The following is a 27,782-nucleotide window of genomic DNA, read 5'->3' on the forward strand; positions in this document are numbered from 1 at the left end:
TATTTAATTACTACATAGTTACTTACTTATTTGCTTTCTTACTCACCCGCTTACATAATTAATTATGTATTTGTTTATCTGTTTGTTTACTTATACTAGTATAATACATCTTTAACTATATTTTAATTCTTATCTACTTGAAAGGTTGCCTGATTTGATTATATAGAAGCCTGTATTGCATTTTTATTTTGTTTCTTTAGAGTTTTTGTTGTTGTTGTTGTTGTTGTTGTTGTTGTTGTTGTTTTTACTTTCTTTTAGTTCATAAACCTGAAGGATTTGAGACCTGCACTACGCTACATGACTGAACCCTGTTCAGCACACTAGATCGACATTTCTAGTTCACTGGATACAAAATCATTTTATATATAAATTGTTTAGAATATTTACTAAGTTTTGTTGCATATCTAAACAAAGCGTCAGTTCTTTAGTGGATAATTAGCTTCACTTAGTAAAAAAAAAGGAAAAAAAAGAAAGAAAGATAGCTTATCATTCTCAGCATTCTACGAAGAGTCCAATCTTTTTCTTTTTTTTTTCCAGTCACAGGTCCATCGTTTGGCGTGTGTCCCTATCTTCAAATCACACACTTTAGCTGCAGCTTGTATCTTTTATATCTTTCATCTCTTACACGCAGTGAAATTAATCTAAACAGGTCATCTTTCCCCTCTGTGTGTGTGTGTGTGTGTGTGTGTGTGTGTGTGTGTGTGTGTGTGTGTGTATCAGGGACCAGTGTGAGGATGGACAGAGATGCCAGTGTGTGATGCAGTGCAACGCCATGAAGCCACACCGTGTCTCTTTCTGATCAAAGGCTGCACATGAAAACTGAAAGTGCAAACGCTGTGTAAAAATCAGGACATGGGAATTCCCACCATGTGTTTTATCATTTTGCCTCTAATGTGACACACACACACACACACACACACACACACACACACACACACCTGTCTCATGCCACCAAAAAAGATTCATTTTCGTAACCTTTTATAGTTGTGGAACAGCCACGTAAATCAACAACTTTTCTTATAACACCACATCCCGGAGTGCTTTGTCCCTCTTACTTTTATTTTTATCCATTTATAGTTACTGTTAAATGTCAAATACCCACAACAAATTAGTTCTGGTCATCGCTTACACTATAGCTCCTAAAAGCATTCATTCCATCACCAGCATCACTTTTATCTTTCTCTTGAATTTAATAAGGTGAACAAACGCAGCTCGTCGTGTAATCAAGAAACAGCAAAGTGCAAACTCAACTCGTCCTGAACACTTTCCCAAGCACCGACACTGGAGACTCCTTCCATGTCGTAGTTACCACAGAAAATGCTGCACTGTATTGACGATTGCATGTTTTGTCTTTGTTAAATAACACATCCATCTATTAAATCGTTAGATTCCGGAGCGCCGCCATGCGAGTCCCTGTGGATGAGTTGTTACTATAGAAACGATAACGTAGCAGAAAGAGCGCATTGATACAGTAATTAGTAAACAGTCTACTGTTATAGAAAATGAATCAACACAAGTTCTGATCAAGCAGATCTCGAGAATTCGGTATCGAGTACATGGGGATGAAATGAAAGACTAGCCTCCATCCATGGGAACATTTCACATGTTTGATAGAATGAACTGATTGAATTAGTAACTGGAGAGATTTTTGAGGTGAGCTTGACATTTTCATGAAACCGATTTCAAGTAAAAAGTTAAAAAGTAAATGAGATTATGAGTTGGCTTCCAAACACGATCGGATTCACCTGGTGGTTCTGAGGTCAAAGCCCAGAAGGAAAAGAAGCCACGTGGCCGTATCAGTCTGCAGAAATCTAACCGTCACACTCTCTGACGCGTCGGCCATGTCAGATACGCTCTGGCCCTTTTCTCCTCTCGTAGATAAAATCACAGCCTGTGCTCGGTCACACCAATCACAGTGTGTGCGTGTGTGTATGTGTGTGTGTGTGTGGGTGATGCTGACCTAGTTGTCGTGGCTGAGCCAAACGAACACTGATTTAAGGGTTAGATATGTGCAGACTAAACCAACTCCCCCAACCACCGTGTTTAGGTCAGGGTGTCAGTAATGACAGGGTTGTGCAGGGGGAAGGGTTGGATTTTCATTGTCACTTTGTTCAAAACATCACGCGAGCCAAGACACAAACCATAAATCTGTCACTCTTCTCCACTTCTACTGTCTCTGCGAACTCCTTTAATGTCTGAGGGTTTATTTTTTATGAAGTATGTCATTATTATTATATATTCTTATATTTCCCAGGATTATACTCTTATACTCACAGGAGTAACTGCGACTGGAGATATATATATATACACACACATACATATATATACATACATATACATATATATATATATATATATATATATATACATATATATATATATATATATATATATATATATATATATATATATATATATATATATATACAGAGTTGTGCCCAAAAGCTTGCATACCCCTTGCAGAATCTGCTAAATCTGTTAACAAAATAAGACGGATCATAAAAATCCCATATTGTTTTTTTATTTAGTTCTGTCCTGAATAAACTATTTCACATAACAGATGTTTACATATAGTCCACAAGACAAGATAATAGCTGAATTTATCAAAATCACCCCGTTCAAAGGTTTACATACCATTGATTCTTAATACCGTGTGTTGTTACCTGGATGATCAACAACATGATGCTTTTATGTTTTGTGATAGTTGTTCATGAGTCCCATGTTTTGTCCTGAGCAGTTAAACTGCCCACTGTTCTTCAGAAAAATCCTCCAGGTCCGGCACATTCATTGCTTTTCCAGCATCTTCTGTATATTTGAGCCCTCTCCAAACAGCGGCTATATGATGTTGAGATCCATCTTTTCACACCGAGGACGACTGAGGGACTCGTACATGACTATTACAAAAGGTGCAAACATTCACTGATGTTCAAGAAGGCAACACAATACATTAAGAGGCGGGGAGGGGGTGTAAACTTTTGAACAGGATGATCGGTGTAAATTGTTAGTATTTTGTCTTCTGGAAGACATGAAGTATCATATTTAGCGTCTGAAGGGCGGTACTAAATGAAAAAAAAGATCTTTAAACAAAATAATAACTATTTATACCTATACCGATACCGATACCGTAAACGATATATATATATATATATACTGTATACTGTTTTGACCAACTCAGTGATTGTTTTTGGTAAAATATTTCTTTTTATGAATAGACATTTGTGTAGACCAAATGTACAGATTATGTTTTGTTTATGTGAAATCAAGTCTAATTTGTTATTTATTTGCCATGCAGCAACATTTGTCGTTCTTTCTATTATGTCTGAAAAAAATCAATAAAAAGAACTAAAAACATACATGAATAATAATAATAATAATAATAATAATAATAATAATAATAATAATATTGTTTTATTACCATTACCATTAACTTCATTATTAACTAAAATACTAATTACTAGAATTATATTGTTATTTACTTATATATTAGGAAAATAAAATAAAAGTCCCTTTGCCAGTGTTGTTTTGGGACAATTATTAGCCAAGTGTTTAAAATAGCAATAAAAATGTGTGCATTGACGTGTTGGTCAGTAAGTGTAAATGAATGTTGCATTACAATTATACAGATATACACATATAGCATATCATTATAGTCATATATTGGCCAAATGAAATGCTTGGCATATTAATCTGTTGGTCAGCATGTGATGATGATGAGGAGGAGGAGGAGGAGGAGGAGGAGGAGGAGGAGAAGAACGATGATGATGGTGTATATGAAATATAAAGAGAGAGTGAGAGAGAGAGAGAGAGAGAGAGAGAGAGAGACAGGGGAATCAGAGGCCCCAGTGTTCTCTCTTTACCTTTAGCTGAGCTCCAGGGGTCTCAGATGTGGGCTGATGAGAGGTCACAGGCTTTACTTCAGCACTGGACGCTATTTATAGCAAACGTGAACCTGAAAACACACACAAGAGAGGAAAAGCACGACAATAAAGACCTCCACACTCTACGCCTAGTTCCACATAAAGGTCAGGTTGGTTTAGAAATGAAATGAAATGTACCATACAATCAGTGTATCGTACAATCATACCACACTCATGTGTGAATCATTTTAAGAATGATGTATTTATAGATATTGGACTGTACATGGATCGATTATCGTCAATTCCGTGTATGTGTATATTTTTACTGCATCTGACTAAAGCTTGTAAAAAAAAACATCTGTCTGGGGAAAACATCTGTTCCTACTCCAATCAACATACAGATGTATTCGCAGTACATCACACATCACAGTTAACGCGGAGATAAGTCGAATGCAGCATTCATCCCGACTACATGAAGGTTTCATATGCCCTGAAGTCACCTTGAAGTTGATTACTTCACCTCCTGAAGTGTTTTATCCCACTTATACCACAGCAATTTGCCAACACTGACATTTTTTTTTATCCATTTATAGTTACATTTAATGTTGTGGAACGTCCACGAAACAAGTTAGTTCCCTTTCTCACTTACATTATAGCAGCTATAAACAGCTCTTTATTCCCACACTCTTTTAATAAGACACAGCTTGCCATGTTACTGTGAAAGTTACAGCTTTACCTCTGACTGTTACAAAGCGCTGACACCGGTGACTCATTTCAAACATGTTAAAGAAACAAACAAACAAACAAACAAACAATCTCCTCACATAAAACTTCACCATATCAGCAACCGTACACGTTTTTAAATCTTTATGCTTGAGCGTCAATCATAGAAGACCCGGGGGAAGTTGTTACTATAGAAACGTGTCAGAACAAGTGCATTAATATAAACCTGTGATTTGTCATGCAGCCAGAACGACGGTCAGAGAAACCGCTGTTATAGAAAATGAATCCATACTTTCTGACCAGTGAGACTGGGTGAGAATAAACAGTGCTGAATTTTACCGAGATTTGACTTCTGTAAGCGCCAACAGCGATGCGACGACGACAACGCACTCACGAGACATGGGACGATGCCGACGCCAACACGTTTCGTTTCAGAAAAGGTTCAAAGCAGAAATTTTTTTATGGAGAACAGGTGATAAAGGAAAGCTGTAACCTTGAGCTCACCTTAAAAAAAGGTATGCTCACTGTTTCAGCTTTCCTTTATAACATATTCGGTACATTTTGTGCTATGATGCATTATATATTAAAAAAGAAATCAGCATTTGAAGCAGAAAAAAACAACAACAACAACAACAAAAAAACTAAACAACTGTCTCTGATCCTTATCAACTTTACATTTCAAAAGTAAGGGCGGTGAAGCGAAAATTGCTTTGTGTGAGGAGAAGGATCTGGAAAGAGCACTTCTTATTTGTAAAACCAAACAATTGAAAAGGCGCAATCAATAAGAGGAGAGAGAGAGAGAGAGAGAGAGAGAGAGAGAGAGAGAGAGAGAGAGAGAGAGAGAGGACTTATATGTATTGACAGAAGGGAGAAAAGAATCCAAGAGAAAAATGAAAGGAATATGACTCGTTTGGATAAAAGAAAGCGAGAGGAGTGGAGGGTGGGATGACCAGACCAGAGAGAGATTGTGTACAGAGAGATGTCGTGATGGGAGAACGAGCGAGGGATGGATAGGTTGATGAGAGAGAGAGAGAGAGGTGTGAGGTTGTTTCACTGAGAGCAGCTGTATGGAGGACATGGTGGGTGGAAGTGGTGGAGGCCGTGGGTGATCTCTGGCTACAACTGCCAAGCGCCCATTAGCTAGCGCACCAACACGACGTCAAACGCTTAGGCTGCACCAAACACCTACTAAAGCTCAGTCAGAAAAACACACCAACAACCTTATCGACGATCCAGCAAACACTTCAGTGTATCACAGCAAACACACCCCAACATCCTAGTATGTGTTTACTTTAAAGCTGTGTTCGGTGATTTATTTTTTATTTTTAAACTCAGGACACTTTTGAAGTATTTGGTAATGTTTCTGCTCATGTTCTAGAAGCTTCAGTAAAATACCCCAGGCTCTGTGGTCTCCCATGCTCTGTACACAGGAGGAACAAAACCCCCCAAATGTGGACCACCGAAATCCAGCCAATCAGTACAAGGAACATGTCTACTTGTCAATTCAGAAAGCTCCGCCTCTTTCACTAGCACTCATGTGTGGTCATCCGAAGCAGTCTGTATGCATGTGTTTTGGGGGAGTGGTTTTGTGTTAAACACTAGATATCTCTGAGCTCATTTGTTCATTATGTCTTCATGACAGGAAGTGATAAGGCATCAAACATAATTAAAGAAATTTCCAACAAACCGCATGTAGAATTAGGCAGCGTTTTATGGAAAGATACAAAGATTTAATTTGTAGATATTTATTTATTTGTCAGTGTTTTCGATCAACAGACATCGCTGTTGGAATTGATTTATTTATTCATTTATTTATTTGTTTGTTTGCATACTTTTAAAGTAATTTTAAATCATTTTGTTGTAATTGATAGATTTTCTAATTTATTTGCTAGTTTATTTATTTAGTTGTTTGTTTGTATTGTGCAATTAAAAGACATCTTTGTTAGACTTTATTTATTTATTTATTTATTTATTTATTTATTCGTTTTCTTTTTGTTTTGTATGTTTGTTTGCATTTTGCCATCAACAGACATCATTGCTGGGGTTTGTTTGTTTGTTTATACATTTGTTTGCATTTTAAAATTAACAGACATCATTATTTATTTATTTATTGTTTGTTTGTTTGTTTGTATTTTGCAACTGATTGACAATTCTTGGAATGTATTTATTTAGTTTTTTTGTTTGTTTGTTTGCATTTTGCCATTAACAGGCATCACTGTTGGAGTTTGTTCATATGTATGTATGTATATATATAATGTATGTATGTGTATATATATATATATATATATATATATATATATGTATATATATATATATATATATGTTTTTCCTTTATAACGGTACAAAATAGTTTCTTTGAAGGCATATTTGAAGATGATTCATATAGAAATATTCGAATAAAGAAACAATCTATTTTTACAAATGAATCAAATTTGTGGTGCTGGCGCTCACCAAAACAGTAGCTCTCTCTCTCTCTCTCTCTCTCTCTCTCTCTCTCTCTCTCTCTCTCTCCAGCAACCTCAGGTGTTCAGTCTGTCTATCGAACACTCTCTCTCTCTTTCTCTCTCTCTCTCCAGCAATCTCAGGTTTTCAGTCTGTCTATCAAACACTTTCTCTCTCTTTCTCTCACTCTCTCTCTCCAGCAACCTCAGGTTTTCAGTCAGTCTATTGAACACACACACTCTCTCTCTCCAGCAACCTCAGGTTTTCAGTCAATCTATCGAACACGCTCTCGCCTCTCTCTCTCTCTCTCTCTCTCTCTCTCTCCAGCAACCTCAGGTTTTCAGTCAGTCTATTGAACACGCTCTCTCTCTCTCTCTCTCTCTCTCTCTCTCTCTCTCCAGCAACCTCAGGTTTTCAGTCAGTCTATTGAACACTCTTTCTCTCTCTCTCTTGCCCGGCTGTCTGGGTGTGTGCTTGATTGTTAATTTAAGCAAGTGCCTTGTGCCATGGAGAACTGGTTGTGGGGTTAGCGCTCTTGAAGACTCAGGCCACTGGTGGTGTGTGTGTGTGTATGTGTGTGTGTGTGTGTGTGTGTGTGTGTGTGTGTGTGTGTATGTGTGTGTGTGTTGTATATTTAGGTAAAGCCCCGGCCGTGGGTTGGTGTGGTGTAGGAGGGTCGGGTGGACGAGCCCATCTGGGGAGCTGAATTGTAGGTTGCCTGCTTGCTCTGAGACTTAAACTATGATAAGTAATGAGAGTGGTGCGGCCCGAAATAGACCCCCCCTCCCCGCTCTGTGGTCCTGCCTGGCCAGCTCCATGCTCCCTCCTGCCTCCTCCACTCTGGTTAGCATCCTGGCTAAATTTGTTTGTCGTGCTCCTGTAATTAAGACTCTGTGTGTGTGCGTGTGTGAGAGAGAGAGAGAGAGAGAGAGAGAGAGAGAGAAAGAGTTGGAGCTTTTCGATACACGCTGGCAGCTGGCTTTGAGTCCTAACTTGCCGCCTCCCGGAGGACGCCCATGTCCTGGACTGTATGATTAGCTACAAGGTGCTATTTCGTGGTGCATGCGAGTGTGAGTGCATGTGTGTGAGAGCGTATTGTGGCTCTTTCTAACAAATGAGAGTGTGTTCGCAGATGTTTGCTAATGAACGAAATGTAGTCTCGTTTTAATTCCGATCCACAAATTAAATGAGGGCAGGGTCAAACTTTAGGATACTTTAAGGATTCCAGTTTGGCCTGCATTCTCCTCGTCTTCGTCCTTGTTGTCCGCCTCCTCCTACTCCTCCTTCTCCTCTATCCTCCGATCTCTTCTCCTCTTCAGGTCTGTAGGCTGTTGTAAAAAAAAAAACAAAAAAAAAAAAACAAAACATCAGAGCGATATGAGCTCAGCACTTCACTCTGTCCTCCGAGTTCACTACACCACGGCCCCCACCTCCCTGAATCATATATTATATAAGAGAACATAAGTCACCTAAATATACCTACACATACACCACATTGAACATCTCCTAATCTCTCAAGCGCTCACACCTAACCCAGTTACATACAAAAATCCTAATGTCCTACTGGATTTTACACTAGATATGGAGCCATAAGCCAACATTCACACATTGGAAAACTCTTCTGCGATTCACATCGCAGTCAAAAACCGCACATCGTAAAAATAACCTTCGTTTTAAGGACGCGTAATGTGATCGACGACAAAGTTCTGTCAGTGTCTCAGAAAATCCCTACTACCACACTTATCTAAAAGCCTCAGCATATGATTACGCCACAGATGATGGCAAAACATAAACAAACTATGCTAACGGACAGGGGGGAAAAATCCTTATTACCTCAAGTTCACTTTCTTTCACTTGATTTCCAGCTCACGCTGACTGATGACGTAAATAGAACATAGTCGTCTTCTTTAATCGTAGGTCTATCATTAGATGATCTTCATCGTATAATCTGACATGGAGAACACATATTATTGATCGCACATCATCGTCTGTTAAAGAACATCGTGACGAGTAATTATCTTATCCGGCTTTTACATTAAAGAGGAACAAATTTCTCAGCAAAACACGTGTTATATTATAATATAGAGCAAAACGGAGCAATACAGCCCGTCTGAAACACTCCGCAGCACCTAAATCCCTCCTGCAGGGCTCACTTTGCACTTTGCACACAACCTCTGACCCAAAAAGGCAGCCAGACTCATAATGAAAGGCTTCCTCTAACCCAAAGAAACCATCTTGTTTTCCCCTCGGCTGCTCCAGCCCAGGCCGACCTCACCAAGCTCCTGTCCTCACACAACACAGGTTCACTGCTTTGGCCTTTTCTTAGCAACAGACTCCTGGCCTTGAGACATTTAGGGCCAGATGTACTAAACAGTTCTAAAAAAAAATAAAAATTCTGCATGAAAGATCTGGTGCTTTATGTAAGCTTCTCGTCCTCGTATGTACGCGTTTTGAAAGAGGATTGCAAAAAAAAAAAAAAAAAGGGTGGAGAAATGGAAAGTGCTGGTGATTACATATTCTGTGTACTAAAAAAAAAATTTGTCCCAGAAGCAGGTGTAAATCAGCGCCATAAGTGTTTTTAAAGCAGAACTGAGCTACTTTAGGAGTGCATTCTCGTACATATTTTTAATTTATGGCCAGATTTTTGATAATATGAAACCATTTTAGGACATATTCAGGAAAATTACATGTTTTGATACTGCGTTTTTTAAAAAATCAGGCTTCTTTTGTTATGAAGATCTGGCAACCCTGGTCATAGCAGATACAGGTCATAAGTTTACATACACTTTGCAGAATCTGCAAAATGTTAATAATTTTTTTTTTCAATAAGAGGAGTCATAAAAATTGCATTTTGTTTTTTATTTAGTCCTGTGCTGAGTAAACTATTTCACATAACAGATGTTTACATATAGTCCACAAGACTCAATAAGAACTCAATTTACACAAATGAAGCAGTTCACAAAAAAGCTTACATACTCTTGATTCTTAATACTGCATGTCGTTACTCAGGTGATGAACGACTATTTTGTGATAGCTGTTCAGGAGTCCCGTGTTTGCCCTAAACAGCGGCTATATGATGTTAAGATCCGTCTTTTCCACACTGAGGAAGACTGAGGGACCCGTACACGACTATGGGGGGGGGGGGGCTTGGGGGGTATGTAAACTTTTGAACAGGACGATCGGTGTACACTGTTATTACTTTGTTTAAACATCTTTTTTTTCATTTAGCTATATAAGATATTTACATGTTTCCCAGAAGACAAAATAATAACAATTTCCACCAATCATCCTGTTCAAAAGTTTACACCCCCCAGGCTCTTAATGCATCGTGTTGCCTGCTTGAGAATCAGTGAACGTTTGCGCCTTCAAATCAATTCCTTACGTCTAACATGCATTTATACAAAGTATTACTATTACTCTGTACATATCCATCTTTTCATTACGACCTGTCAGTGATTAAATTGCACGTTAGCCGTTTTAATGCCCACGTTAATGTTAGCAAGTGTTCACTAATTAGTCCTGACATTAGTCTCTTTATTAATTTAATACGAACTCATTAATTAACACATTATCTTCGTTAATGAACTTGCAAGACTGAACTGTGGTTGACATTTTCCACTTTACGCTGGCTTTTAAACCTCGATTTGTGCTTTACACAGAGAGCACGATGAGCTACAGCCTGGATGTTCATGCTAGCATCTTACAAGTCATGCATGCCGCTTGTAGTTTGTCGCTATGCTTTACATGGTATGTGCTAGGCTTTGTCCTACCTTTGTTGGCAAATTAGCAAAGCAAGCTAACTGTACGAGCTATGTACACTCACCAGAGGCACCAATGATCTCTGCTACTTCCTTCCAAGCTTTATTTTTCTTCATAAAGTCTCTACACATGTTGAACAATAATGCCATACCTAATTTACACAGAATGGAAAAAATCAAGTGTATGTATTATATGTATATATTATTACTATATATTACAACCACAATGTGTATTAAACTCGCACACAAAATACCTGACTTGTCCAACAATTAAAGGTACATAATTTTCCACTTACCTCATTTACAGTTGATTAGCCAAGGTACGCCTAATAAGGGTAACATGTAGGGGTCAAAAAGTCTATAACTGCCAGCTTAGCGTTGTGCTAACCATGGTTTTGCATAGTCATACCATTCATGCAAAATATAATCAAATTTTGTCCATTTTCCACATATCAGCGCAACCTAGGGTGCCAGAAACTTGAGGCAATTGTGTAATGATTTACATTTTATATTACCATCGAGTACTTGCATGCTTTAGCTTGGTATCAGTGGGGGGAAAAAACTAGCAAAGCAAACATGTCTTGGCAGACTGAGTTGATTTGATGTGAGGGGGAAATATTATGGATTTTAAATTTGGACACATTTTCCTTTAAGGAAGGTCTGACCTCTCTCTCTCTCTCTCTCTCTCTCTCTCTCTCTCTCTCTCTCTCTCTCTCTCTCCAATGCCACTTTACCCTGAAGAAAAAAAACATGCCTGCATTAGCTACAGCTTCAGGGTATCTTTTTTTGTTTTGTTTTAATCCCTGTCTTTTAAAACTCGACTTAATTGTGAACCACCTTTTCAGCACAAATTCCCCTGAAAATACGTTAAGCCTGTTTCACCTCATCAGATAAAAGGGTTTGCACTACACAGCTAGTCTACGGTGATGACAAACGCTCAATGGCTAGAGTAACTATTTAGGTAACATTCTAGCTAGTTAGGTTATGCTAACATTTGCTTGCTGGCAGTCGAATTTAGCTTTTTGTGTAGAACATAAAAACTTAAATGCACTTAACCTTATTAATTTCTATATCTTCAATTTTGACTCTAATCCACACCCAGCAATATGGGTAGAGCGTAAAAGCATGTAGACCATGTGTTATTTCTTTGTCTACTCTGAGAGCATCTAATTTTCTATGGGAATCGCCTAATTCACATCAAATCTGTATTTCCGAGATGAAAATTTTTGAAATTTGTATTTCTGATCTGAAAAAAAAAAAGAACTGATTAAATTTCATATTCATGTATCATATCAGTACCATGCTCTATACTTTTTAATGTTGAATTGATTGAGTGTACACTCTCAGAAATAAAGGTACAAAACTGTACTTTTCTTTGTCGTACCATCCAGGGGAGATCTTTTGTACCTCGAGTATGTATGTATGCATGTATCTTTTACCTGGGAAGGTGCATGTGGCGTACCTTTAATTAGCTTTTAGAGCAAAGTGTTCTCTAAGGTCCAGTTGTGTACTTTGAATTATTTCTGAAGGTATAAAGATACATACTAAACGTAGAAAATGTATGTCCTTGATAGTTCCACAGGAACGAGAAGGTAAAGTACAGTTTGGTACCTTTATGGTTTCATGCTCCTTATGCAATGCAATGCATTGTTGCTGATCATGACACTCGTCTGCTACCATACAGTGAGCAAATCATAAAAACCACGGGAGCAGTCTGAGTCGAGACACTTCCTAGAGTAACCGGAGCGAACAGTGCTTTGCAAACCACGAGTCCGTTTCGTTTTGGCATTGTGATGAAAGTAGCGAAGGGAGAGGCAGAGTAGTCCGTTTTGCCAGCGGGAGGTTTTGGCGACAGCCGCCAGAGGCTGTGCCCAAGAGCTCAATGAGGGTCCGAGCTGCCACACCCCGTTGTGCCCGGCGAGGCCCAAACACATGCATCTATTTAAGTCCCTCAACACCACCACGGCACTCATGGCTGCCTCTACCACTGACCTCCTCTTTCTACCACGGGCCACTGGCAGCCACCAGGGGTGATTATAGTCCGGATATAGCACTACATCATATGAGACCTGTGGTTCCCTGTCCCAGTCCTGGAGTTTCCCTGCTTTAACGGACTCGTTTCAAGTTGTGAATGGCCTGTTAATTTGCTGATCAGTTAACTCAGGTAGCACCTGTAGTCCTCAAATCCTGGATTTTGACTTATGAGAATTGAATTTTGTATGCTCTGACATAAGAGTAAAAAAAAACAACCCTGCAAATAGAAAAAGGTTTATTCAGCTTATTCAGTCATAGTGTTACTGAATCTGTTTTGGCAATTCATTAAAGGTGCAATCAGTAATTCTTTAATCAGAAATCTTTTTGCAAAATGTGGTGAAGTTCTCCTCACATCCCAAAGGTGTTAATTATGAGTTTATTCAACTGTTTTTGCAATTCACTAAAGGTGTGATCAGTCACTTTTAATGAACTTTTTCTGTAACATTCGGTGAAGTTAGCGACAGCCGTTCAGTTATTAATTGCTGAGCGCTTTGGTGGGCCTGGCACTGTACACAGGAGGAAAAACACAAATGATGTGGACCACCAATATCCAACCCAATAGGACAAAGTGACGCTACTATAAACTCTGCCTCTTTCACTAGCATTAACCCTAGACTAACTTATTTCACCCATTTTCTTCTCTGAGTAGACATACCATCAATAAGGAATAAAACCCCTGGGAGCATGCTGTTATAGGAAAATAATTGACAATAGGATGGTGTGATGAAGCAGGGCCACCTTAAAGTTGATTATTTTTCTATAACAGTATATCCTGAAGCGTTTTATTCCCCTTAAACACAGCAATTCTACAGCTGTAACATCCATCCTTCCATCCATCCATCCATTTTCTGCACCGCTTATCCTACACAGGGTCGAAGGAAGCCTGGAGCCTATCCCAGGGGACTGGGGGCACAAGGTGGCGGACACCCTGGACTGGCACACACATTCACACATCCATTCACAGCTGTAACAATTTTTATTTATTAAAGAATGCCATGTTGTACTTTATATCAATGTTGTGGAAGTTCTGTGACACATCATAAATAAATCTCCTTACATTTGCTCATGACTTGATTGGTTAAAAACTGTTAATAATGTCTAATAATTTCACACACAATAAAAAAACACACTCTGAGTATGCAGAGCTTGGTAAATTAAGCACACAGTACAATACATGGGGGGAAGAAAAAGCCAAAAAAAGCAACAACAAAAAACCCCCGAAAAACCCAAGACAATTTATACAGGACATGGTGAATGATCTGGAACATCTGCCTAATCAGAATTTCTTCTAAATCGAACAGTTTTAATCTCTTCAAGAAGAAAAACAAAAATTACTCCATTCGAGGGGACAAAAAGAACACGTTATCGATCAGTGCAGTCAGAGATGTGGTGAGATTGCTGGGTAAACTTCCTGTAAGCAAACCCACATTAACGGGGCAATGGTACAACCAATTACTTTCATAAGGTTCTACTGTCAATCTGCATCACACATCCTGCCAGCAGAACAAGAAAAACACAGCACCACAGGCCGAGAAACAACTCAGAAACGACTCGTCAGCACAAATACGGCATGGGTAATTTACAAACCCAATTATCGAGCGACTGTTGCTAAACATAAAGATTACCCTCCACAAACAGTGACAAAATAATGAAGGATTTTTACAAAGACTGTTTTTTTCCTGAAGGCAAGATGGCTGCCATGACGATTTTTCAATATTCCTCATCGAGTTTGTGACACCAAGATTGAATTGATGAGGCTAAGCAGATAAATGAGCAGCTATTGTCCAGACACAAGCGTCGCAAATTTCATCCCTATGGCTCCGTGTTTTACACGAGAACGATCAGTCGATGTGTTCTGTTCAGAAAAACGCGTGGAATACAGGGTATAGGTTTAAAGGAACGAGAACCGTACGAACTTCCTTTAACTGTTAGCGGCATTTCAAAATTCAAGAAGGAAACACGAGACAACAAACTGACTTTATTTTGACTGGAGTTGAGGAGAAAAAAAAAAAGGAGAAAAAAAAAGGAGGAAATTGCCAGTTTGGTGAAAGTATTTCATGCATGCTAAATTTCTACACAAAATTATCCTACAGGCTTTCTTTCACGTACCGTCCGTTTTCACTTAACAGCTACGATATTCAAAATTCAAAGAACCTTAAAACCAGGAAGTGACTCATAGATACATTTACATTTATTTACATTTATTCATTTAGCAGACGCTTTCATCCAAAGCAACTTACAAATGAGGAAATACAAGCAAAGCGATATATCAAGCAGAGAACAATAGTGCTACCGTACAAGATCTTTTAATTGAGTTCTAGATAAAATATTTTATTGGGAGACTTTGAGACATGTTTCAAACTACAGTGATTGGAAATGTCTGATTATACAGTATATCTGTTTTTAACTGTCAGTATGTTAATATATTGATACAGTACATCACGGGTGTGTCCAAATTTTTTTCAAAGGCGACCAGATTACTTCACATCAGAATACCCGACCCGGACCAGTCACCAAAATATTATTTTAAAGCTCCAATATAGTGAATACATTTTAGTGAATAACTGCAGCAGGGTATCACCTGATCACCTGACAGCTGTAGCTGTGACACACGAGACGATACTCGTAAATGCGTGGATCTTTTCGGGACAGATGACATCGGACTCTTTTAAGGATTCACGAAAGGTTTTCTATGCTCAGTGGTGTATAAGCTCTAGTAATGTTCTTGGCCTACTCATCCTCTGAATATTTTTTTTGCATTACACGTGATTTCATAACGTTTCATGCTATTCATTTCCTTAATTACACACATTTGCTATGTGCATATTCTGGTTTTGAGATTACTCCTTCTCAATGTTAACTTTTTTTGTCTGTAGCCATGACTAAATATCATTAAGTACATCAATATGCAGGTGTAGTAACACTAAGACACACTTCTGTAAGGAATAAATCACTCATGGGCATGCCGTTAGAGAAAGATTAAAGTGTGATAAAGCAGAGTTACCACCCTGAAGTGAATTATTTTCTTATAACAGTGCATACAGAAGTGTTTTTATTCCTCTTATACCACAGTAACAGCTTGACACATCGTACTGTCTGTTTATCCGTTTATAGTTACATTTAATGTCATCAAGCCAGTCTCACTTACATTATAGCAGTTCTAAAACAGTCGCTCTCATACCAGTCTCTCTTTTTTCTCTCTATAAATTAACAATACAAAGCTTAAAAAATCAATAAAAATGCAGGTCGTCGTGTTACCGAGGAATTGCGATCCTCCTCCCCGAAGACTTTCCTGTGTGAGTCTCCCAAAGCGCTGACACTGGATACTCCTTACGTGTAGCATCCATCATACAAATAGGTTCCTGTGATTGAGGAACTATTCTGTTCCTCATTCTACTGTATAGCAACATAGTTGCTCTGAACTGTTAATATAGAAACGATAACGTCTAAGAACGTGCGTGTTAATATAAACCTGTGGTTTGAATGACATCCAGATTTATAGAACAGTTTCTGACCGTTCGGAGTGAAAGGGGTTTAATCAGAAGTTGAGGAAAACGGAGGAGGCGAGTAGGAGGCATGAAGCTGTGAGGATGTGCGCCGTGAGAGTGTGTTTCATAAACGCCGTGTGTATGGCAGTGATGGAGAGGCGATGGGTGCAGCTCCAACCAGTGGCATGAGCAATTGGCTAACAACCTCACGTATGCAAGTTGAGACACGAGACAGCATGATTGTGTGTGTGTGTGTGTGTGTGTGTGTGTGAGGTGGGCTGAATCTTCCCACCTACCCTGCCATGAAGTGCGAGAGAAAGTGAGATCCAGTGGGGTAGAGAGAGGGAAAAACAGGAACGAGAGATGGAATATAAAGAAGGGAAAGGAGTGCAAAAAGAGGAGCATGTGGGAGAGACAGAGAAGAAGGGGGGAAAAACGAGATGGAGAGGGATGTGTGTGTATGTGAAAGTGTGTAGGAGAGGCTAGGAAAAACATTCTGGCTTGGCAGAGATATCACAGGAGCCAGAGAGAAAGAAGGAGAGAGAGAGAGAGAGAGAGAGAGAGAGAGAGAGAGAGAGAGAGAGAGACAGGGGAGGGGGAGGCATCTCAATATCTGAGTATGTGGTTAGATCACATTCCTCTCCTTGCCTTCTCATGCAGTAGGCTTGGAGGCAGGGAGGGAGACGGACGGATAGACAGACAGACAGACAGACAGATAGAGAGATAAACAGAAAGAGAAAAGAAGGGGAGGGAGAAGCGAGTGAGAGGAGGGGAGTTGGCATGAATCAGTCAGACCACTCCAGGTGTGTAGCCTTGGCACTGCCTCGCCCTGAGATATAATGTACTGGGACTAGGAAATCTCTCTCTCTCTCTCTCACACACACACACACACACACACAAACACACACACACACACACTGTATTTTTCTCACTGTTGTACACGCCCAACAAATCCCTGAATTTTTCTTTTTCTCTTTTATTAAGATAGTAAAAGAAATAATTAATTTGCTTAATATATGAATATACAGCGAGTGAAAAAGTTTACACCCCCTCATGGTTTCAGTGAATTTCTTAAATAAATGCAGGAACATCTGCAAAACCTGACACGCTGAAAACCTTTGGTCCAAATGAATTTTCTTTCCATACATGTCACTCATTTCAGCCTGGTTTTAGGAGAAGGATAAAATCCTGAGCAAAGCCCTGGTGGACTGTGCTAACTGCCCAAAATATATTGCTAACAATTTGAATACCATTCCCATTTTTCTTCTGACTTGCCACTTTTTGAACCACCCTCCATACTGATTAACCTTGAGATACAATATCTCCTCATTCCACACACACACACACACAAGTGTGTGCACGTACACCAATTTATTCTTGTGTATGTAAGGGTTAATCTGAAATAGTTACCAAGGGCATGAGTACTTAGCCACAATACAAACATGCCATGAGGTGGGCGGCGGCTGAGAGATCGAGGTTTTGCCGTAAACGGCTGGTAAACATGTCTCATACACCTCGGCTCGGTAGGATTTTAAAAGTGCGGACCACACCTTTAATCAATAGTTGCGTGAGGAATAATTGCGACTGTAAGTAGGGAGTTAAGTCGGAGAACCTGAGGACGGAGTTCTGTCTGTGTGGAATCTGCTTTTCATACATCATGTCACATCTCAGGCAATAATTTCAAAATAATACTGTGCTACTACTTTTAATAGCACAGCACTGATTGGTCACAAGGTGTTGATTCATTTTCTAATGGACATTGTTGGAATTTTAAAATTTTCTGTAAGGAGTTGTTAATTTAACGTTCGTGGAAGGAGTCTCCAGTGTCAGTGCTTTGTAACAGTTTTTCCACAATAGGAAAATCTCCAGGACGCGGGACGTTGCAATTCTTGCTTAAATATAACTATAAACATGTAAATAGTGTTGTTTTTAAAATAAATAAATAAATAAACAAACAATTGTACTCATTGGCAAATTGCTGTGGTTTAAGAGGAATGAAACACTTCAGGATGTGCTGTTATTGAAAATTAATTAGCGTCAGGGTGGTAACAGTAACTATGGTGTTTTGAGTAAAACCAGCTGCTTGGGTTTTTTTTTTTTTTGCGAAAGTGCAAAAGTGATCAGTATTTTTAACACAGCTGTGTTTGTCTCTGGGTGTGTCTGAGGTACAGAGCATCCTGATCCACTTGCCAGAGGTCAACCCGTCTCCTGAGAGACTCAACCCTCTGCTCAAAGGAGTTAAATTCAGTTAGGAGCTCCGTGACATCAAATCGCTCAGTTGTTAACACACAGCGCTCCAGTTTTGTTCAGAATATGGGTTATGTGCTAAAGCTAATGTGACATGATGCCAGATAAACACCTGCACTTAACGAATATCATAGTGTACACATGCCGTTATTCAGAATGAATATAGAAACACCTAGTAAAGAGATTACAACATCTGGAATAAAACAGAGAAAGACCGAGGAAGCTCGTGTGAGGTGTGTATCTGAGCACACACATACATCTCACATGATTATGTAAGGAATATGTGATTAGGTGTGAAAAACATGTGAAGGTGCAGTTCAACATGTGCTGAAATGGCATGTATGAACTCGAGTGACCACTCGATATCATGTGAATATGTGTAAAAATATCACACGTGAAAATAAACGAATCGTGTGTAAAAAGAATTCACCTGAAAATGAAGGAAGCATGTGCCAAAAAGACTCCCGTGTGAAAAGAAATGTCATGCGGGGGAAAAAACGGAAAAAAAAAGTAAATGAATCACTTGAGAAAAAAAAATCACATGAAAAATAAATGATTCGTGTTTAAAGAGAATCACGTGAAATGAATCCTGTGTAAAAACAATCGTGAAAATAAATGAATCATGTAAAAAGAATCACACGTAAATAAATGAATTTTTTTTACACATGAATCATGCGTGGAAATAAATGAATCAAGTGTAAAAAGAATCACATGTAAATAAATGAGTCAGCAGTGAAAATAAATGAATCGCTTGCCAAAGAATCACGTGAAAATAAACTAATTGTGTGCAAAATGCATGAGTCGTGTGTAAAAAGAATCACATGTGAAAATGACTGAATCACACGTAACAAGAATCATGTGGCAAATAAATGAATCGTGCAAAAAGAATCACATGAAAATAAACGAATCACATGGAAATAAATGAATCATGTGTAAAAAGAATCAGAGAATCGTGTGAAAATGAATGAATCACGTGTAAATTGTCAAATGTAAAAGATTCAAGACATTTTATTTCATTGGAAATCAAATCAAAATCTAATTAGAAAATCTTAAATACTAATTAAAAATTTCCCCCCCAAATTCATCTGCCTTTATAAAGCACAATTTATGCTCAAAATCATAGAGCATGATAGTACAAAGATACAACTTTTTTAAACAAAGAGGTACCTTTTTGGTGGAAAATTTTTTCCTTGTTCCATTTCTATTCCATGTAATAAAACAAGAAAGTCCAGAGGTTAAAAAAAAAAGAAAAAAGCTTTTAAATGGGAGTGTATGATAACAGGAAAGCACATTCTGATATCATAGGGACATTTTCTAGGTCCCCATGTGGAAAATGCTCTCTACCCTATAAGATCAAACCTGCAGAAATCTATAGATTTTCTTGAAAAGATTTTCACCGAGGTTGAGGTTTGAGGACAGTGTAGGCATTACATACAGAGAAGTACATGGTTAAGTGGAAACCCCCATCCCACCCCCTCTGTAAAAAACAGTAGAGTGTGTGCAGGTGTGTGTGCGCCGACGGACGTGTGTTACTGGGGTATGACAGGATGAAAGACACCGAGCGGCAAAGCGCGAGGAAGTGGTTCTTTCTGCCAATTCAGCTAAAAAGAGAGAGAGAGAGAGAGAGAGAGAGAGAGAGAGAGAGAAAGACAGTGAGAGAGAGAGACGGGTGGGAGGCGGGGGAGGTTGGGGGACTGGGCTGGAGTGATGATGTGCTAAGTGTCAAACCCAAACCTCACTTCTGATCAGATAGGTATGAATTTCCACAAATATGTAAGATTTTTAAGATGATATATATTTTTTTAAAACCGCTGAATGAATCATTCTCTGATTTATTTTATTTTTTTCAAATAGCACCATTTTTTTCCTAATTAGCTTCCGCAGTTAATAAGGTTGATCAACTTTACAAACAAAACAACACAAAGCAAAGCTAAATAAATTCACCTTGCAACAGAAACAGTACCCTCTCTAGGGTGTTGACCTGCCTCGTGCCCCTGAGTTCCCTGGGTTAGGCTCTAGGCTCCCCCTTGACCCTGTGTAGGATTGATAGATGGATGGATGGATAGATGGATGGACAGAAAACAGTGTGTTAAAGGCGACCTGTCTAGTCTGTCCCTTAATTACTGACATCACTTATTCCGCGAGCAGGTGAAACGAACCGATCCAGTCCCCTGATATCAAACCGTGGCCTAAATGATTAGGCTGACGTAACCCCGGTGTAATCTAGATGTCTAAATGATGGAGTGTGCGTAGGCCAAATGAAACGCCAATGTGTGTAATGTGTGTAATGTGTTTGCAGCAGCCACTCGCTTCATTGTGAAATTATCTCTGTGGCTCACGCCTGTTTTCCCAATCTGCTTCTGTACAAAGCTCACACAATGCGAGCCCCACACCCTCTTCAGAAGCCACTTAATCGCACCACCCCAGCTGATAGCACCGCTCCCTTTACCTTACACACAGCGCTGAGTAATGTGCTGAGAACAAGCCATGGAATCTTTTCCTGAAGTCGTTCCTGAACTCCAAAACATTGGAGGAACCATGGTGAAATTTACACAATACACACACAGATTTACCGTAACGTCTGTCCGGTTGGTCCAACGTTTTCAGATCCCTATGCTGAAAAGTATTTTACTGATACTGATTTTGAGGTTTGGGACAGATTTAGGCTACAGTCGTACATGTAACGCGAAAGTGGCGTTTTCTGTAAAGAGATGCTTATTTAACGTTTATGGAAGGAGTCTACAGTGCCAGCGTTTTGCAACAGTATGTTTTCCGCCAGGGGAAAGTCTTTAGGAGTTTATGCTTTGTGTTTTTTTTTTTCTTTTCAATAACGGGACAAGCTGCATTTATTCTTTTGTTCTTATTAACTTCAAGAGAGAGAGAAAAAAGAAAGGCTGGTGAGGGAACGACTTTTTATATCTGTCCGTTCGTATCTGGAAAGGGCCGGCGTGGGTGCAGGTTTTCATTCTAACTAAGCAGAAGCCAAACTGCTGTGGTATAAGAGGAATAAAACACTTCAAGATGGGATGTTATTGGAAAAGAATAAAATAAGAAAATAATAAGTGTCCATCCGAAATTTTCGTTAGCGCGGTATGTCAAGAATGAGATTTGAAGGATTTATACAGTACGGATATACTATTGTAACCAGCAAATGAACTGATTACATTTCGTCAAGGGTCAAGGTCAAAGGAAGGTCAAATGACTGAAATAGTTTTTCTTCAATAGCGTCATTCCTGTTTGAAGTCCATGTTAGGTGTATTTCAGGTAAAAGCGTAGGCATCCTCGTTCACAACCTCAAGTACTACCTGTTTCACAGGGTCACGGGGAGTATGAAGCCTATCCCAAGGAACTCGGGGCATGAGGCAGGGGACACCCTGAGGCAGGGGACCCACATTCACACACTACAGGCAATTTGTAAATGCCAATCAGCCAAACAGTGCATGTCTTTAGACTGGGGGAGGAAACCTGCGTACACGGAGGAAACCCCCGAAGCACGGGGAGAACATGAACATGCAAATTCCACGCACAGGATAGAGGTGGGATTCGAATCCCCAACCCCAGAGGTATGAGGCAAGCATGTTAACCACTTATATTTTATTTTTATATTTGTAAGTCAGGTAATATGTCACATTGACATGACATCAAAATTGTATAAAAATAAAACTCTTGAAACTTGAAACACCTGTTGGAATACACTTTGCCTGCTAACACTTAGTTGGTCGGATTTCCCGAAATATTTACAACTTAGACGTTTAAACCTCCACAGTTACTGAAGATAAATGAACGAATGTGTTATAAAAGCCTTGCGTGAGCACACAATACGTTCCCACGTTAGCGAACGCCAACTTTATTGTTTGTATTTTGTATGAAACTGAAAAACTCCCACTCCGGTGACTTTTTTTTTTTTGCGACTTTTTAATCGATTAACCGTCATGCAGAGGTTATGAACCCTACACTTATGTGCATATACACACTGTACACAATGTGCTCGCATAGATGCACATGCATAACTCACTTTCTGTCATTTTAATACCTTTGACACTTTATTCCACATGACACTATATGCATCTAGCTTACTTACTGACGTACAGATAAGTGTGTGTTGTTAGTATTTGGTGTCTGTAATGTCTTGTGTGATATCTGTATGTGTTGTCTGCTGCTGTGACAAAAAATCTATCTATCTATCTATCTATCTATCTATGTATCTATCCATGCACATGCACATGCACATGCACACATCCTGTTTTTTACTGTATATTTCTCTTTCCTTTGACCAAAGAATCAGTTCAGGTGATAAAGAATAATAATAAAAATATAATTAATAATACTAATAATACTAATAATAATAACTGTCAGAAATTTTTCTCTCAATTTGCTGAATTCTCATAAATTTGATGGTTATATTATTATTATTATTATTATTATTATTATTATTCATTTTATTTAAAAAAAAAAAAAAACATTTTCTGTGCTATATTGTGAATATGAGTGTGATTGTCTTGCTGCAGGTTGTAGGTGCAGGTACACTGGTAGTGCATGTGCATTTTGTGTGTGTATGTGTGTGTGTGTGTGTGTGTGTGTGTGTGTGTGTTACACTCCCAGCTCGACAAGCTGTGGCTCAGGTGGACGCTGCCAAAATACTTTCAGTGTAGAGGGAGGGCTGTAGGTGGGTGCACACATTTTGCTTGGTTCACTACACTGATCTCTCTCTCTCTCTCTCTCTCTCTCTTTCTCTCTCTCTCCTTGAATCAGTGACACACCTTCCTGCATGCAGCTCAACTCTTCTCCTTATCGCTCTCTCCGTCTGACGTTCACTCTCACTTTTGCATGCTTCAGAGGGAAGATAGCAGCGTGCTTCCTGACACTGACGGAACTCGACTCAGCCAGCGGCTACGAAAGGTCAGCAATCTCTCTCTCTCTCTCTCTCTCTCTCTCTCACACACACACACACACACACACACACACATTCTCTCTCCCTTTCACTTTGTCTGTAGGTCTCACTCTCACTCTTCCATCACTGTATATGCTGTTCTTATGCATGGACTTAGAAAGTATCAGTTGACACCAAACCGTCTAGAAGTTCACTTTAATGAGAGTGTTTACTCTGCTCTTGCAGACTGGTATTCCTGCCATCCTCTCTCTCTCTCTCTCTCGCTCTCTCTCTCTCTCTCTCACACACACACACACACACACTCTTTCTCTCTCTCTGTCTTTCTTCCTTTTTCTTTCTGTCTCATTACAAAGTCTAATACAGTAAAAGGATATGACAGGTCAGACGTAGTAGGTTATCTCCCTACTCTGACTCTGACAGAAACCCCTTTTTTTTTTTTTTTTTACAAAAAGTTTTTACGAATAAAGATTGATCAAATTGAGTAGCGAGAGCTTGAATTTAAGAACACTTCAATCTAAATCATGCTGCAGAATGCACCAGAAAAGGGTTTGATGACCCAAGCTGACCTTTATTTAAGCCAGTCATCCCAGTCATCCCATCAATGAATTCATTCACTATTCCTTCATTATTTTTCACTCGTTTTTCCAAAAAAGGTCAGCGCTGATTGTCTCGGAGCGAGTCGTAGGCCGTGCGTGTTTACTCGCAGCCATGGCGACTGTGACAGGAAAGTGAGAAAGTGTGAAAACCAGGGTGCATTTTGTCTTGAATACACTAGAGCAGGTGAATAGGCAGATGACTGGCACTCTCAATTATTCATCCGTTTTTATCGTGGCTCGGATGCAGCGCAGGGCCACAGCACTTCCGTACAATGTCGGGGAAAAAACAAAACAAATCGTTTTCAGATCGCAGTGTGTTTGAATTCTTCACACTGATTACTCAGCCACTGAGAGCTGCTGATGTGAACGCGTAACAGGAACAGTGTAAAGAGTTAAACACCTAAAGTTACGGACCCTCCCTGTGATAGAGAGGGAACGAGAGAGAGAGAGAGAGGGAGAGGGAGAGGGTTATACGGGGATAGGCACCACGCCTTTGTCTTCTCAGTCACTAGGACAAGGTTTATCGAAGTTGAACCTGATCCGAGGGAGTCTTTTGTTACAGCCTGGATACTTTTACATTGGCGTGTTCACAAACATTTCAGGAGTAGCCTCCTTCTATTTGCTTTCCTCGGGGGGGGTGTGGGAAAGAGGCAGGCCTCACAATGCTCCAGATCCGGCTACACAATTCTCCACTGGCTCTATCTGCACCGCTGAGTGACTGCAAAACCCCCACTCAAACACACTCAAACACACACACACACACACACATACACACACAAGATTGTTCAGATGATATCGCTTGGTTTTAAGGCCTGGCCAATTTGTTACTGATGATCTATCTGAGGTCATGGAAAGAAAAAGACATTACCTGTTCTAATTGATTCCTTTCAAAAACAGATATGAATTGTACAAAGACAGCATGCAGTGAATTTTGAAGAACATCCGAGAACTGAAAGAGAAAGGCAATATTTTTGACAAAATAAGCGTAGATAAGCGACATGAGGTCTCCTGAGAAAAGAGAGCATGTAAAGTTCAGTTCACTCAGCACGAGAGAGACATCAGAAGGTGAATGTGGGTGTCTGACAGGCAGTGGTACAATGAGAACAAACAAACTGAGTTCCCATCAGCTTATCACCGACGATCTCAGATGATAGCCATGGATAAGCAAGTGGATTGTTCATAGTTTTAATGCAAATCGGTTTCCTGGTGTCTGCGACACATTGAGGTTTGACTTTTACTGGATAAAAAACTTTTACCATTGAAACACTTTCTGCTTGTTTGCTTTCAGGCTCTTTATATAAACGGCAGCTGATAAAGCACTAAACGCTCACGTCCTCGCGGTCTCGGCGTCATTTCTCGCACGTTATATACTGTATTAATGAACCGTATCAATTGTAATATTAGGACTTGCTGCTTAAAACTTGGCAGGATGAATATCAACATGAGTTTGGCTGAGCAAATGTGTGTGTGTGTGTGTATGTGTGTGTGTGTGTGTGTGTGTGTGTGTGTGTGTGTGTGTGAGTAAGCACTGGATGGGTAAGAGGCAGTAGAAACGTGTCGTGGCTCTGAGCTTCGCCAGCTCATTGACAACAGAGAGCATTTGTGGGGATTTTACAAACACACACAAACACAAACACAAACACAAATACACACCACATACCACACACTAAACCTCTGTCACGATCCAGCCAGCTCATACCGAGCACCATCAACCCACCGCTCACAGTTTCTCCTTCCACCTTCCTTTACTGTCACTGTTTTTGTAGTAAAGTGGAGTTTTAGAGCGGCCTGTGATGTACCTGCTTCTATATTTACTCGAAAAAGATAGACTTTGTACTTGTTTATATGTACTTCTACATCCTTACAAGCACTTACACAAAGTTTGTCGGAAATGTCGTGCGTAATGCACTTTTATTACCTATTATGATTGCGTATGTGCAGTGCAGTTACTCCCTGAGTCCTTCCGATCAACTTTAAACTAAATCAATCATTCAATCAATCAATCAATCAATCAATCAATAATCTGGGTTGTTTGGGATACGGGAGTTATGTTAAAGGTTAGAATGGGGCGACACTAGCCAATCGTGAGCTCACGTATGCGGAAGAGGACGGATAGCACTTTCCTTCCTGTGAAAAGACAAGGTGGGTTGGCTTCATGTGTTTCAGAGGAAGCACGTGTTAGCTTTCACCTTCCCTGCTGGTGTCGTACGATAGCACAGAGCTGGCTGGTGGTTGGGAATTGTTCAAGACCAACAATTTGAGGTGAATCTGGGGGGAGAGGTTAGAGTTCTTAAATTTTCTTACGATTTTATTCGCATGATTTTGGACAAAATGCAGTCACAGCACCTTGGTCGAATTCGAACAAATTGCTTCATTTAAATAGTGTGTATTTGGAGTGCAGTAAAACAGACGGTACGTTGCTTAGCTAGCAATGTTTTCATCAAATTTTTGGTGGGAAAATTTGGTTGCAGACAAAACAAAGGTTAAATGAATAGGTGATAAAAAAATCTCACTAACCAAACAACAAAACAAAAACAAAACAAAACAAAAAAGAGTCCACGTGAACCAGTGTAAATCAACAGGTTTTATTAATCCAGCCAATGTATTAAGACAACCACCAAGATTATAAACTTTTTATTTATTGTACTAATAGCTTTGATTGGTAGAATTTTTTGTCTTTTTAACCCTTTATACTCTCAGGATCATAATTAGATAATGTTCCTATTAGTTTCACTATAGTTGCCGTAAAAGTCACGAAAGTTACTGAATACTATGCTTTAAGGCTAATAACTAAGTGCTTAAGGGGTTAACGGTTGTCAGTCATTGTGTAAAAAGGTAAACGTTTTAAGCGATAGTGCAAAAAGGGGGTGGAAAAGTAGAACGACAGTTTTTGAGCCAATTTTTGTCTCTCGTTTTTTAAACCAGAAAGGTAGTACTGTACAGTCTTATAAAAAGGGTTCTTCTAGGGTTCTTTGGCTGGATAATAGTCCTGGAGTTCTAAAGGGCTTACACACTGAAAGGTTTTGTATTCCTTGTTGTAGGATTTTAAGCAGACGCGTTAAAGTTTCCGCATAAAGCGAGAGACAGAAACCAAAGAGAGCCTATAGGGTGCTAAGTGGAATATTTCTCTCAAAGAGTAGTAGCAATGCCGGGTTAAAACCCAGTTATCATGAACACTGCAGGGTGAGGGAAGGCGTTACCGTCATTACAAGTTTCCCTTGATTCACAAAGCTAGAACCGTACTATATCTAAATGTACTACTCATCTAAATAAATCCTCTGGCAAAAGTTAAAGGATATGGTTTCCGATTTTTCACTCAGTTTGAAGTCAGAAACTCTTCGACGTATTTAAAGTATTAGTGCCCTTTCACCAAGGAAGCAAGAAACATGGGGAGAAAAATATACTACAGCTAAATGACAACAGATTTATTGCTAATCACTTCTTAGCTAGCACGATAATGACTATACAAACTAGCTGAATGCTAATAGTTAGCTGTGACAATACAAATGCAAAGTGTAAGTACTTAGCTGTAATTCTCTGTGACTGTTTAGATTTGTTACCAATTCAAGTTTGCTAACAGGAGATCTACTGGTTGATGCTGACAAGTCACCTTAGGACTTGACCAATATATGATTATAGAGAAATGGCGTGATGCTTGAAAGTGAAAAGTATCAGACAAAAGAAAAGTAAAGAACAGATGTTTAAAAATTGAACTTAAAGTCGTCATACGGTTTCTTGTTGGCTAG

The 27,782-nt window shown here is 39.3% G+C and overlaps 1 protein-coding gene across 1 annotated transcript in view; it reads left to right on the forward strand.

The window, feature by feature from the left end:
* The first annotated feature begins 23,361 nt into the window (after window positions 1–23,361).
* Window positions 23,362–27,782, forward strand: part of LOC128622562 (zinc finger and BTB domain-containing protein 7C) — a 24,408-nt gene continuing 19,987 nt past the window's right edge. The window contains exon 1 of the mRNA XM_053649176.1: window positions 23,362–23,448. The gene's annotated coding sequence lies outside the window, so the exon portion shown is untranslated. The remainder of the gene's footprint in view (window positions 23,449–27,782) is intronic.

Source organism: Ictalurus furcatus, chromosome 18, assembly GCF_023375685.1.
Source record: "Ictalurus furcatus strain D&B chromosome 18, Billie_1.0, whole genome shotgun sequence".
In the NCBI taxonomy this organism is placed as follows: Eukaryota; Metazoa; Chordata; class Actinopteri; order Siluriformes; family Ictaluridae; genus Ictalurus; species Ictalurus furcatus.